The sequence below is a fragment of the Ambystoma mexicanum genome, chromosome 3p, assembly GCF_040938575.1.
Source record: "Ambystoma mexicanum isolate Mex_15411 chromosome 3p, UKY_AmexF1_1, whole genome shotgun sequence".
NCBI lineage: Eukaryota > Metazoa > Chordata > Amphibia > Caudata > Ambystomatidae > Ambystoma > Ambystoma mexicanum.
This window is the reverse complement of record NC_090925.1, coordinates 740,175,309-740,188,392: the sequence shown is the minus strand read 5'-3', so window position 1 is coordinate 740,188,392 and position 13,084 is coordinate 740,175,309. Positions and strand designations below refer to the sequence as shown.

Sequence of the window (13,084 nt, the reverse complement as noted above, 5' to 3'; positions counted from 1 at the left end):
GCAGCACTCATTGACACTTACTGGGTGTGTGGCAGCCAGGCATACCTGCATCTCCCACAATCATGGAGCGGCATTTGCTTACTGGCCACACTACATTCTGCTCTAATGGGGATACCAGAGAGCCATATCGGTGGGGGCAAGAAAGTGCAAGATGTTCCTCATGAAAGCAAGGTCCAACCGACGGAAGAGCCGCAAATGTATGTCCTGTCCTCTGGCAATAAGGAAGAAATGCTGTCCCGAAACAGACGATCGTCCAATTACATATCCAAGGCATCTTCAGAACTACTGGCGCAGATCCCAGACAGATATCGATTGTTTAGCTCTGCAGAGACTTTCTTTGCCTCACTCATTCCAAGTATCCAGGCACGGGCAAATGCTAAGTGGCTCCAAATAACCTGCTGGGAGCTGATCCAGTTAGCAAATGACACTGAAGAAGGTTTCAACGTGATCAAGGTAGAGCTGAGAGCTCTGCGGCTAATGACAATGCAAAATAGGTATGTGTTAGACCTATTAACAGCGATGGACTGTGGTGTTTTCCGAAAAATTGGAAGTGCCTGTTGCACTTTTGTACCTTCTAAAGACCCAGATAATGGTACATTGTCCCACGTGATCGCAGCAGTACACAACCTAGGAGAAAGAATGAAAACCAAAGATGGGGCAGAAGCAAGCACGTGGTTCGACAACCTCTTCTCCTGGGTCCCATCATGGTTGGGAATGACTTTCAAACTACTAATGCCCACAGTGGTCTTTTTACTTCTAATTTTTTGCGTTTGCCAGATGGGCCTTCGATGTTGTGCAAACGCAGTACCAAATGGTACATTGATGATGGTGACAATGGGCAATGTTCGAGGTGCAGTACAAGCTATGCATGAAGCTCAGGTGCAAACAGGTGAAGAGGTTGGGCCCAAATACCAGATGGTGCCAATATACCACAGTGGGGATATAGTGGACTGATTATGACACACAACAATTAGAGAGCCCCGGGAACTTGAATGGTATGAGGAGGTGTGGGTGGATTTGGAGGGGGATAGGGACTGTAAATACCTGACTTGTACACCAGACGAATATGCTAGAAGGGGGGAAAGCCTGAGGGGGGTGTGTAGGGCTTGGATGCCCATAAACGGCGTGGGACGAGGCAGTGGCTGATGAAAAGGAGCGCCAGAGGTTGGGGGAGTTACAGTATTCGTTACTTAAGTAACGAAAGGGGGAAATGTATGGGAGGACAGGTCCAAGGGACCCCCCTCCCCTGCAGTCCCCTCCTTGTGACGTCCATGACTCGTCAGGGGCCCCCCTGCCACCAGGGCCCAGGTGGTGGGTGGACCACTGGCTGACACATTGACCAAACATACTGTATTAGGCTAGGTCCTGGAAACCATTTTGAAAACCAGAAGGCCATCTTAAGACATGATTCCTCGTGCGCTGAAGCACAGCCCCCACCTTCAGAGAGTCCTCGCCTACCCCTGTTGCCTCCGCTCCCTGGCAGATCCGATGAAAGCCCGTTCCCACGAACAGTCGGACATGAGCTAGTGCTAGAGCAAACACTGTATCATTCACCTTTCGCAGTGCATCATTATCCTCAGCGTGACCCGGGTAGCAGGGCTGGCTTGGAAAATAACTAAATTGTCCCCGATGAAACAAAAGCCTCAATCGTATACCAAGAAACTGTAATATATATATAATGCATCACAATGATATCCCTTCTGCACGACCCCTGTGACAAAATCTACAAACACTGTAAGAATAGAAGAATGTGTTATTATTTGACTAAATGGTCAGGATACCCAAACCTCCTCAGTTATGTACAAACACTCCGTGCCCCTGGCCTCCTACCATGTGCTTCTCTAGGGGTAATGTAAATAGAGCAATACCAAGTCCTTATGCCATGACTGAACTGATGCTGCTAGAGTGCAAAGGAACACACGCGTGACAGTACTGTGAGCTCATGTAAATTGCTTAAAGAGATACATAGAATGCAATCAAATGTGAATGTACGAGTTTAACATGTATTACTGCTGTCAACCATATTGGTCTGTTGTTCCTGCGTGCTCCATCAACCCTAATGCTACCTCACGTATCGTGTTTACCATATAATCCAAGAGCTGCCATTTTTGCAAATACTCACCCTGTAGTGATTAATAGAAACGTTGGTATAGTTAACATATTTGAAATAACTATGTAAAGGTGCAAATGATGTAGACGTGTAACCCTTTAGAAAATCAATAAGCATTATACATTACACGAATTCCTTTGTCTTCAATATAATCTGCAGCATACGAGAAGAGTATCATCGTGGGCATATCCAAGGTCACTTCCCCTCCCTTCCCATTGAAGCCTGCCAGAGAAAGCAAAGGCCCGAGCTGCACCGCCTAACCTCCCCCAATTCGGCTGGAGCCGCTTCAAGCATTCATGTTCCCCCGCAGCTCACATGGCCACGGCCAGCCACCTGAATTATTTACAATTTAGGCCACAACCAAAGGCCAGAGGTGCCCCCTCATAGGTCCCACGGCCCACCAGTTCACCCCGGATTAAAGGCGCTTGTAAAATAAGACACCTAATATTGCGCCAACATTGTGTAAAAGCATCTGTCATTACTTCTAATGAGACCTAAAACTCGGACAGCACACCCCGTGCCCTGAGACCGGACCCCATGACCCACGATACCTAGTCAACAGGAAAACAGTAACCATGTATTAATGTATCGTCAAAGTATTCCACCCAATGTGCATTCCTCCTGTGTTGTATTAACCTGTAGAATAACCTATTGTAGGATTTACAGGACAACTGGCATTGCAGTATTGAATGAATGGGGTGTGCATGGCCATTAGTACAGAAAGCCAAGAAAGACGTCCATCAATGACACTGACCATGCCTGGCCTGGCAGCACCTCCCGGATGAGCCCAGCTGACCTACCCACCCCACGTTGGCACCCGGCGTTGTCCACCAACCACGAAGCGACACATCACAGCTGCACATATAGTTAATCGACGCCACCCAATCCCCATGAACATGTGCCCCCTATAGTGTGTAGGTTCTTATGACACTTTTTGTAAATATAAACGCCTGTCTTTGCGATTGTCAGGCAGAGCGCTCTCGGAGTTTGCAGAGTTCTTTGCATGCCCTATTTGACTTAGATAAAATTCCATTACGCTCACCCGCACTTGGTCCTAGCCTTATTCCCATTTTGGGAGAGTCCATTATTGCCTCTCATAGCGGGGAGGGTCGTGCTATTTGGGGACGCTCGCCTTCAAAGGCCACCAGGGATAACAGGTGTGACTCCCTCCAGGAACCTATCTGAGCCGCCAGAGCATTCAAGGAGCGGCCGGACCACTCTGGAGGTTGACATATGCCAAAAGGTGTGGTATTGTCCATCCGGACCAACACTGCTCGGCCTCACAGAAACCTCCCAAAGTACAACAGGCCCCTGAGAATGGCACACAACTCCTTCCAATTGGACGAGCGATGGAGCCCACAACCACTGGGCTGAGAGGACGCCCAACGTGGTACCCCAACCCCTTCCGCTGGCATCTGTAGTAAGAGTGGTCAAAGGGGGCTGGATCAGCGACACCCACGCTCAGAGATTTGGAACCTGCAACCACCACAGTAAATTGGCCCTCAGAGCATGCAACACCGGGATCAAGGCCTTGTAAGCCTGAGAAGCCAGGAGTCAGTGGGCCAGCAGATAAGAGACAAGAGGAAGCAGATGAAGATGAGCCCAAGGGACCAGAAAGACCCAGGGCCATGTGTCCCTGAAACATGAACAACAGGCGAGCCATGACAGGACAGCAGGCGCTGGACCCTCTCCCAGGACAGAAAAACACTCCCCATCATGGTGCAAATCTGAGCCCCAATGAATACCAGATCACGAGAAGGCTCCAGTTGAGACTTCTGCCAGTTCACCAGAAACCCCCAGTCCTGCAACACTTGGCAAACCAGTTGGAGATGGGTGAGGACCGTCTGCCGGAGGGGCACCTTGACCAACCAGTCGTCCAGGTAGGGAAAAATCTGAATGCCACGCAGGTGGAGATGTGCCACCAGGGGAGCCACCAGTTGGTGAACAACCTGATGCCTGATTGCAACCCAAATGGGAGCACTCAGAACTGAAAATGCCGAAACACCACAGCAAACCGGAAGAATTTCATCTGACTGGGGCAGAGAGACACGTGGTAATATGCATCTTGGAGATCCAGGGACACCAGCCAGTCCCCCCCCCAGTGCAACATTGGGAGAATGTTCTGGAAAGGTCTTCATCGTGAACCGTTCCTTCCGAACGAAGCAGTTCAGAGACTTGAGGTCCAAAATGAGGCGAAACTTTCCTGAAGGTTTGGGGACCAGAAACACCCTTCAGTAAAATCCCAGACCCAGCTGTGGAAGAGGAACCAGCATGAAGGCCACCTTCTGCAATAACTTGGACACAGCCGCTGACATAGCCAATCTCTTGGGTAGAGAGCGTGAACAGCAGTCCGAACCATGCAACTTTGGCTAAAGGTAGACCGGAAATTCACACGATAACCCCTCTGGACAGTGTCCAGAGCCCAAGAATCTGAGCACCACCGGTCTCCAATCGAAAAAAACTGCCGGAGAAGTCATCCACCGTCCCACCCAAACCGTCAGGACTTCTGAGCCAGGCCTGGACAAGAAGAATGCGGAGGGCCACGGCCCCCTCTGGGTCTCTGAAAGGAGCGGGGGGAGAACCAGGGAACGACTGTTCAGTCCTTGCACCTGCAACAGGAGAGGATTTCTTGAATGTCGAGGAACACTTCCGTCGTAATTTATCAGCGCATTTGTCAGCACAAAACACTTTATGCACCTTATCTTCAAGAAAATCACCAAACAGTTTGGAACCGTCAAAAGGAATCTTAAGGGCAGTCACCTTCTGCGAACCTCCCCGTTTTCCAATCTTGCAGGTGAATATGCCTTTGTGCCGACACACCAGTACCCATAGCTATGGCCGAGCCACACACTCCATCAAATGACAGATTGGACAAGAGTTCAACCTACCGTTGCATGTCTGCCAGAAGCGGGGCACAGTCAGAGCCCTCTTCCACTGCCTTTCTCAACTTCCCGAAACCACTCAGCAACGTCTCTGCAGTGTAAGAGCTGGAGACATTCGCTCAGAGGGCCAGATGCGCACCAGCATGAACTTTCTTCAGGTTGGAATTCACCCTATGGGCCACTGGGTCCCGGACAGCCGCCTCTTCAGCTAACATAGAGGAGCAACCCACCAGACTAGCGACGATATAATCAACTTCAACAGTGTCCGAGAGCAACTTCTCACTCCCCTTCAATGGGTAGAGCTTGGCCATAAAGTGGGCATGGCAATCTTCTCCGGATCACGCAACTCACAAAGGATCTTTGCACGGATGTCAGAGACCAATGGCAACCCCATCCTCGGGGTATGCGTATACTGTCTAACAGTGGGGTCAGCCCCATCCTCCTACAACTAAGGGCTTCTGAAAACCCCATACAGTGCCAAACTTGTGTAAGAACTTCCTCCACCTCTTCCCTATCCAGATATTTTCCTTCTGCAACAGCCGATGAGCAACAGGAAGTGGCAGAGGAAGCCTCCACCCCAGAAGAGGAGGACGATGAAGATGACCAATGCCGGCGCTTGTGCCCGTGCATGTGGCGATGATGCGGAAGGAGCAACTTTTTAATGTCCTTCCTGGACAAGGAAAAACACCTCGACTTGCTCCTTCCTCCTGTGATGCCCAGGGGAAGAGGAAGAGGAAAGAGCAAGGTGCCTGAGCTTTTCAGTGCGCTTTCCGATGGTGTAGCCAGAAGTACAATCACAGAAAAACAGGACCACCAGAAAACACCTGTTGAGCCATGACTCTTAACACCAAGACTGGGAGAAATCCACCAATAGGGGAGAAAAACCCCTTATTCCCCATGGCAAGGGGCTGCCACTGCAGCACCCCTCCCAATCATTAATAATCCCCAGAGGCAGGGCCAACCCGTCCCCGGAATACATTTCCATCTCCTGTCCCATGCGCACGACCACGAGGCAGGAAGCCTCACACAAGTCAGTGCCGAATCTGGGGGATACACAGGGCCACAACCCCTCACACAATACAAGGGCAGAGCCCTACCTTAGCCTGGGCATGTAGGACCACGAGCGGTGATGCCTCACACGCCGGCCATAAAGCCCCGCAAAAGACCGGAGAGACTCCACGTTCAACCAGAGCCCAAGCCCTGCAGGGGAACCGGGAGCACACTGCACCTGCAGGAGAACTGAGGCCCTGCCACTCAGCCCAATCAGGGGACCAGCAAACGTAGCTCCCTGGCGCCTTGCGCCGGGAACAAACAACCTGCCAGAGGCAGGAAAAATTTAACTGGAAGCAGAGGGTTAAGAGGAGGAGTTATACAGAAGAAAAGAAATAGTAGAAGAAGGTCCTGTGTCGGAGGCAGGGGCCTCATGAAGTAAGTACTGTGATGAGGAAGAGTGGACTTGGAGGTAATTCCCTCTAAGAATAAACATAACAATGTTGTCAGGTCACCCATCCTGTCAGTGCCAAATAACCCAGTAATCGGAAGGCAGGGAAACAAACAAATAAGCCATTGAGAGTGCTTCATATTTACACTAACTGTATAAAACACGCAGAAACAAAGTGTTCAAATCGTCCGCAATAAGGATTGAAATGTTTTGTACATTCTGACATTTAGCTCACGTCATTCTGTATTATTGTACAGTTGGTCTAGTTTAATTTCGCCACTATAAGCACAGGATTAACAATTATGCAACCTGCTGGTGATGCAGAGGGCTCTGCGCATAACATCACCACCCTCAAACATAGAGCCCCCGCTTACCAGCTCGGAAAAGCATTACCTCCACGTCCACTCTTCCTCGTCCCAGTACTTACTTCATGAGGCACCTGCCTCCGACACAGGACCTTCTTCTATTTCTTTAAATCTCTATAACTCCTCCCCCACATCCATGTCACTCAGTTTTAATTTTTCCTGCCTCCGGCAGGTTGGACTTTTTCTTCCCTCCCGGTGCGGGGCACCAGGGAGCACCGATTGCTGGCCCCCTGGGGGGGGCTGTGTGGCGGGGCCCTCGGCTCCCTCCGGTGCGGCGCTGCTCCTGGGCCCCCTGCGGGGCTAGGGGTCACAGTTGAGCTGGATTGCCTCGCTCGGTTCTTTGCTGGGCTCCGGACCGCAGCGTGAGCATTGTGTCCCGGGTCCTGCACGGCCCCGGGAAGGTAAGGAGAGGGGAGGACTGGGCTTGATGTTTTTCCCCTCTCCTCCTGTTTTGGCCGTCTTGATTCGACTTGGCAGTATGGGCTAGCCTTCCCTTTTGTTGTGAGGCCTCTCTGCTTCTTGTCGTGGGGTGACAGTGGCAGAGAGTCTTTGGGAGTGCGGGGGCTCTGTTCTGTCGCAGGCATGTCACATACCACCTGCTCCTCAGACACACGGCCCAGGATGCACCGGATGTTAGCTGCATTATCTGGGGGAAGGTAAGGAGAGGGGAGAACTGTGCTTGATATTTTTCCCCTCTCCTGCTGGTATGGCCATCTTGACTCCTTCAACATGCCGTTTTCCTCGTGCCTTGTGTGCACATCTTTATTGGAAATGATGGCAAGCACTTGGCAGTATGGGCTAAGCCTTCCCTTTTGTTGTGAGGCCTCTCTGCTTCTTGTCGTGGGGTGACTATGACAGAGTATTTGAAACTGCGGGGGCTCTGTTCTGTCGCAGGCATGTCACATACCACCCGCTCCTCAGAGACACACGGCCCAGGATGCACCGGATGTTAGCTGCATTATCTGGGGGAAGGTAAGGAGAGGGGAGGACTGTGCTTGATGTTTTCCCCTCTCTTGCTGGTATGGCCATCTTGACTCCTTCGAAAGGCCGTTACCTCGTGCTCTGTGTACACATCTTTATTGGAAATGATGGCAAGCACTTGGCAGTATGGGCTAGCCTTCCCTTTTTGCTGTGAAGCCTCTCTGCTTCTTGTCGTGGGGTGTCTGTGACAGAGTATTTGAAAGTGTGGGGGCTCTGTACTGTCACAGGCATGTCACATACCACCCGCTCCTCAGACACACACAGCCCAGGATGCACCGGATGTTGGCTGCATTCCTTGCGTGCTGCCTGTGAATACGGCGCAGATTTGGACACGTCTGCAAGCGGCCGGAAGGGTACCGGCCTGGCATAGTCTACACTTCGGGTTCGAGTATCAGCGGTGCTGACTCGGTCCTTCAACCTTTCTAGACCGACGCATTGGAACGATCTAGAGCATGGGGCTACCAGCTACTGGATACAGGGCTCAAGCCACCTCTCAGTCATGTGGCGTGTTAGTGGTGTGTTTGGGTCTGTGCTAGCTATGGACGCAAACTCCTTGTCCTGTCCTCTTCCTCTAAACTGCGCGAGGGAAAGTCGAAGGAGTTGATTTGCTTTTCCCTTGTCCGGCATGGGATTATGGAAAATGCATCATGGAAGTAACGGCCATGCAGGGGGTTCCCAGTGTCTCTTCTTTGAGGGCCTAGGTCCTCCGGTGCCGACGTGTTGCTTTCACGCCTCCTCTCAGACTTGTGGGAAGTGATAGGGCACATGGTGGCACATGTCTGTGCTTAGAGGGGTTCTCAGAACCCCTGGTGCCGGTGGAGGGGGATGTCACTTCAGGTAGGGGGTTGCCTTTGATGTCGGCTATCCGGGATGGATTGCTTTGCCCCGCTTTGTGACAGTACTCTGCCCTTTTGACGCCAGCCTGGTGGCTCCTCTGTCATCTGAGGGGGCCATAGTCTGCTGGACTTCTGGGCTGTCCAGTATCTTCCTTTTGATAGGTCAGATCTTTTTGTGGGCTGACAAGCATGCTGTTATATTGTGGCGCAGGCCTGTTTCAACGTCCTGTGATTTCCCTCTGGTGCAAGTGCAGTGACTGGCGGTTTTCCCTGGCTCCTCGTCTCTATCTTCTCGGAGGTGTATGGGACCAGTGGGGTTCGGCTTCCTGGGTAATGGGCTCCTTCTGGAGGGGGTATCAGTTGCCGTTCCTGTCTCCTCCTGTCCAGGTTTGCATGGTTAGGACTTTGGTACCCAGCTCACGGTCCAAGTAGTTGGCAATGGGATCCGTTCTCTCCGAACGGTTGTTGTGGGTTACCGTCTTGCCCGTTCCTCTCCCTGTTCAGGGTCAAGTTTTCTACTTGCGGGTGTTCCTGGTCCCTATGCCTTCTAGGATGTGTCACCTGCTTATGGGTCTCAAGACCCTGCACTGCTTGTCCGGATGTCTGGGGAGAGCATACTCTGGATGTTGTGCAGGGGGGGCGCTTGCTGGCTGTTCTGGGCTGGGTTCTCAGAAGGCAGTATGTCTCGGCTCGCCTGTTGCTGAAGTTACGGGGCACGTGGCGTCTTGCATGTTTTCCAGTTCCTTGAGCCCGTCTTCGGATACGTCTCCTGGTGTCTTATACTCTCTCCCACTGGCTCCCGACATCTCAGCTTTCGTAGTTTTGTTTTCAGTGTCCCCAGCGCTGCGAGTGGCCCTGCTATGGTGGCGGGGGGTTTCAGGTCTACAGGCTGAGGTGTGCTTGGTCCTTCCTCCTGTGGCCTCTCCTACTACCAACACCAGCAGAAAGGGTCTACATTGGGGGTCCTCTCAGCTCAAGGGTTGTGAGATCTGGGGAGAGCCGGCGATCATCCAATTGGCAAGAGTTGTGCCATTGTCCAAGCTCTGGTGTACTTCGAGGAGTTGCTGGACGGTCGGCGGTTTTTGGTCCGATCGGACAATACGACGGCCTTGGCATATGTCAACTGCAAAAGGGGTTCTGGCCACTCCTTGAATGCTCTGGCAGCGCCGATAGGCACCTGGGAGGACTCTCATCTGGTGTCTCTGGTGGCCTCACGTATCAGAAGGGTGGACAATGTTCAAGCGGATCTTTTCAGACGCCGGTTTTCACTCCTCTGCGGAACTGGTCCTGTTGGCCCAGGTTTTTGCAGTGACCTGTGTCAGATTAGGGTCCCTGGTTCTAGACCTGTTTGCATCCCCGGCCTCAGCAGAAGTTCCCCTCTTCTGCTCTAGGTTTCAGGCTGAGGGAATTGGGGGATGGACGCCCTCTCTGTACAGTGGCCTTGGGGGTTTCCTTTATGCCTTTCCGCCTATTCCCCTTCTGCCCCGGGTGGTTTGGCGCATCAGAGTGTCCAGGGTGACTGTGTTGTTGTTAGCTCCGTTCTGGTCCCGCCGGAGTTGGCTCCCCTCTCTGTTGGAGCTTCGGTCCTAGGAACCTTGGCTGGTTCCGAGGTGGCCGTGTCCCCTTCAAGGGGATCTGCGGTTGGAATTCCACCAGATGCAATGGGCGGTGTGGCTATTGCTCAGTCTAGGTTGATATCTCAGGGGTTCTCAGATCCTGTAGTTGGGTCCAAATGGATGCTCTTAGACCCTCCACTCTGAAGGTGTTAGGCAGACTCTGGGGCCATTTCCGAGACTGGTATGGGCGGTCTGGGATCCCTCCCCTGCGTTCTGGCCTCTGCTATCTTTCAGTTCCTCCAGGAGGGGTTTTGACAGGGGCCTGGCAGTTTTTCCAGGCTTCGCTCTCAGTGGGCCTCCATGAAATTACTTTTGGGGGACTCTGACGGTCACTTGGATGGGGAGGTGTTGGTGGGGAAATTGATCCAGGGTTTTTCTTCTTCCCGTCCTTGTGCTGATAAAGGGCTTTCCTCTTGGGATCTCCCTCTTGTATTACGGTTCCTTCACGGGCCTCCTTTTGAGCCCATTTCCGAGATTGATATCAAACATCTTACACTGAAATCTGCTTTTCTTATTGCCCTCACTTCTGCCCGTAGGCTTGGGGAGATTGGGGCTCTCTTATGTCACGCTCCTTTCCTGAGGGTGCTGCCAGACTCGGTGGTGCCGGGGTGTGGTCCGATGTTTCTCCCTTCAGTTGTCTCTCGGTTTTCACACCTCTCGGGGTCTGGTTCTCCCTGACTTCTTTCATGATCCAAGAACGCCTGAGGAGGTGGCTCGGCTTAACATTGATGTCCGACGGGACGCGTTGGAGTATTTGGCTTGGTGTGCTTTTTCCACCAATCTGATAGTCTTCTGATTGCTTGTGGTCCGGCTGGGGCTGGGCATAATGCATCTGTGGTTTCCATTTTCCGGTGGTTCCGGGTTGTGATCTCTAGGGCCTATGTGGCTTCTGGCCTGCCTGTGCCTGCGCACAATCAGGGGCGGTCTGCCAGGGGTTTGGCGGCTTCCTGGGCCGATGCAAGGAGGGTTTTTCTCTGCAAGAGATTTGTATGGCTGCCGCCTTGGCTGGTCTAGGCATTTTCATCAACCGCTATGGGTCGAGTTTCTCCCACTCGGGGGTTGGTTCCTTCGTGGTTGGAGTTTTGTCTGTGGGGATGTGATTTAAGAGTTATTGTGGGTGTGTTTTGCTGCACTGTTTTTGGCTCTGTGTCTCATTGGGACCTTTTCCCCGTTGCTGCTTTGGTATACCTCATGAAGTAAGTACTGGGACGAGGAAGAGTGGATGTGGAGGTAATGCTCTGATTACTTACCGGTAATCTTCATTACTCCTAGTCCTACTCTTCCTCGTCACAGTACTGACGACCCTCCTCACCCTCCCTCCGGGGAAGGTCCCATGCTCCGGCTTGGTAATATGAAACTGAGTGACATGGATGTGGGGGAGGAGTTATAGAGATTTAAAGAAATAGAAGAAGGTCCTGTGTCGGAGGCAGGTGCCTCATGAAGTAAGTACTGTGACGAGGAAGAGTAGGACTAGGAGTAATGAAGATTACCGGTAAGTAATCAGAGCATTACCTCCAATCCACTTCGTCGTCAGTACTGTGACGAGGGAGAGTAGGACTAGGAATAATAAAGAGTACAGGTAAGTAATGAGAGCATTCTGCACGGAGATGTGAGCAGCTGCTCACTATTGCTAAGTTCTCCGGGCATTGTTGATATACTAGAGCAGTGTAGATGAACTATATTATGCACACTATGCCAGTGGCACAACGCCCATTGGGTAGACAGGTTTTAAACCACCCTCCTTCCTCCCACCAAACGTTGGACTATGTTGACTTGACCAGTAGCTAGACAGAACGTGATATAGACAATAAACGGTGCAGGCAGCTGCACCTTTAACAAAAGTTGGGCAATTACTAATGTAACATGTCTCATTGCTAGCACCTGCATTTTAACGCATACACTTAAGTTTTAACAATTGAAATCGAGATGGTGCTGTTGGTACTTCCAAGTCAGGGGAGTGGCTGGAAGGGTGGGTGGGGAGTGACAGGAGCCAGCTCATTCTCACAGCAATCCTTACAAGTCTGGTTTCAGGCACGAACTCACGAAGGGGAGAGTTAACTGCTTGTAACATCGACGCTGAACTAGAACAGTCTCATTAGAACGTGTAAAGACTTTAGCTACCTCCAGACAAGTTTGCCCCTCTCCCACAGTCTCTGAAGTTGGCACCTGTCCCAACATTTGAAGGGTACGACGACGCTGCCACCCTCCCGAAAGGCCACCCTAGAGGCACCCCCTGAACTAATCATAGTTTGATTGCAGTGCAATACGGTCACTTAATTATACACCCCTCCGTTCGGCCCCACACACCACCACGTTACAATATTTACTCACAGATGTTCTCAGTTTTAGATCACAACAGACAACGCCATCTTCCGGGTAGTTTCTAGTTCACATTAGAGGAACGGACCTACCAACGTGTCCTTTTCACCCTCCTCATCACGTGACTCGCACTGTCCATACCTGCAGTGTAAATATTATGCCAGGGCGTGATCTGTCTGACAGCTCATAATGTTCCAAATACCTACATACTTAATTGCCTTGATCCCGCAGTGAATATTGCAGGAACGCAAGGCTGCGAAGAGAGCGAGTTTCGTACTTGAGTCGATTTTAAACTACGTTCCTCCGAGAGGGCGAGAACAGTGGATAACAACAACGACGCAGTTTTTCTCATCCGTAGCAGACGGGGCTATTGTTAATTTACCAGGATTATATTTTAGGTTTTTTTTCCTGCGTGTGCAGAAGTGGTAAGAGGGTCAGATTTGATTTGGTGCTTGTCCTATATTGTTAAACATAATTTTTTATTGTGTGTCTTAGTTGAAAAATGCAACTTTCCGCACATTTCATTATACAATT

The 13,084-nt window shown here is 51.3% G+C and overlaps 1 protein-coding gene across 2 annotated transcripts in view; it reads right to left on the bottom strand.

Annotated features, from left to right (window-relative positions):
- The window catches only part of PHKG2 (phosphorylase kinase catalytic subunit gamma 2), a 286,549-nt gene extending 273,902 nt beyond the window's left edge, over nt 1-12,647 (bottom strand). For both annotated transcript variants that reach the window (XM_069651631.1, XM_069651632.1), the window contains exon 1: nt 12,563-12,647. The gene's annotated coding sequence lies outside the window, so the exon portion shown is untranslated. The remainder of the gene's footprint in view (nt 1-12,562) is intronic.
- Between the last annotated feature and the right edge of the window lie 437 nt (nt 12,648-13,084).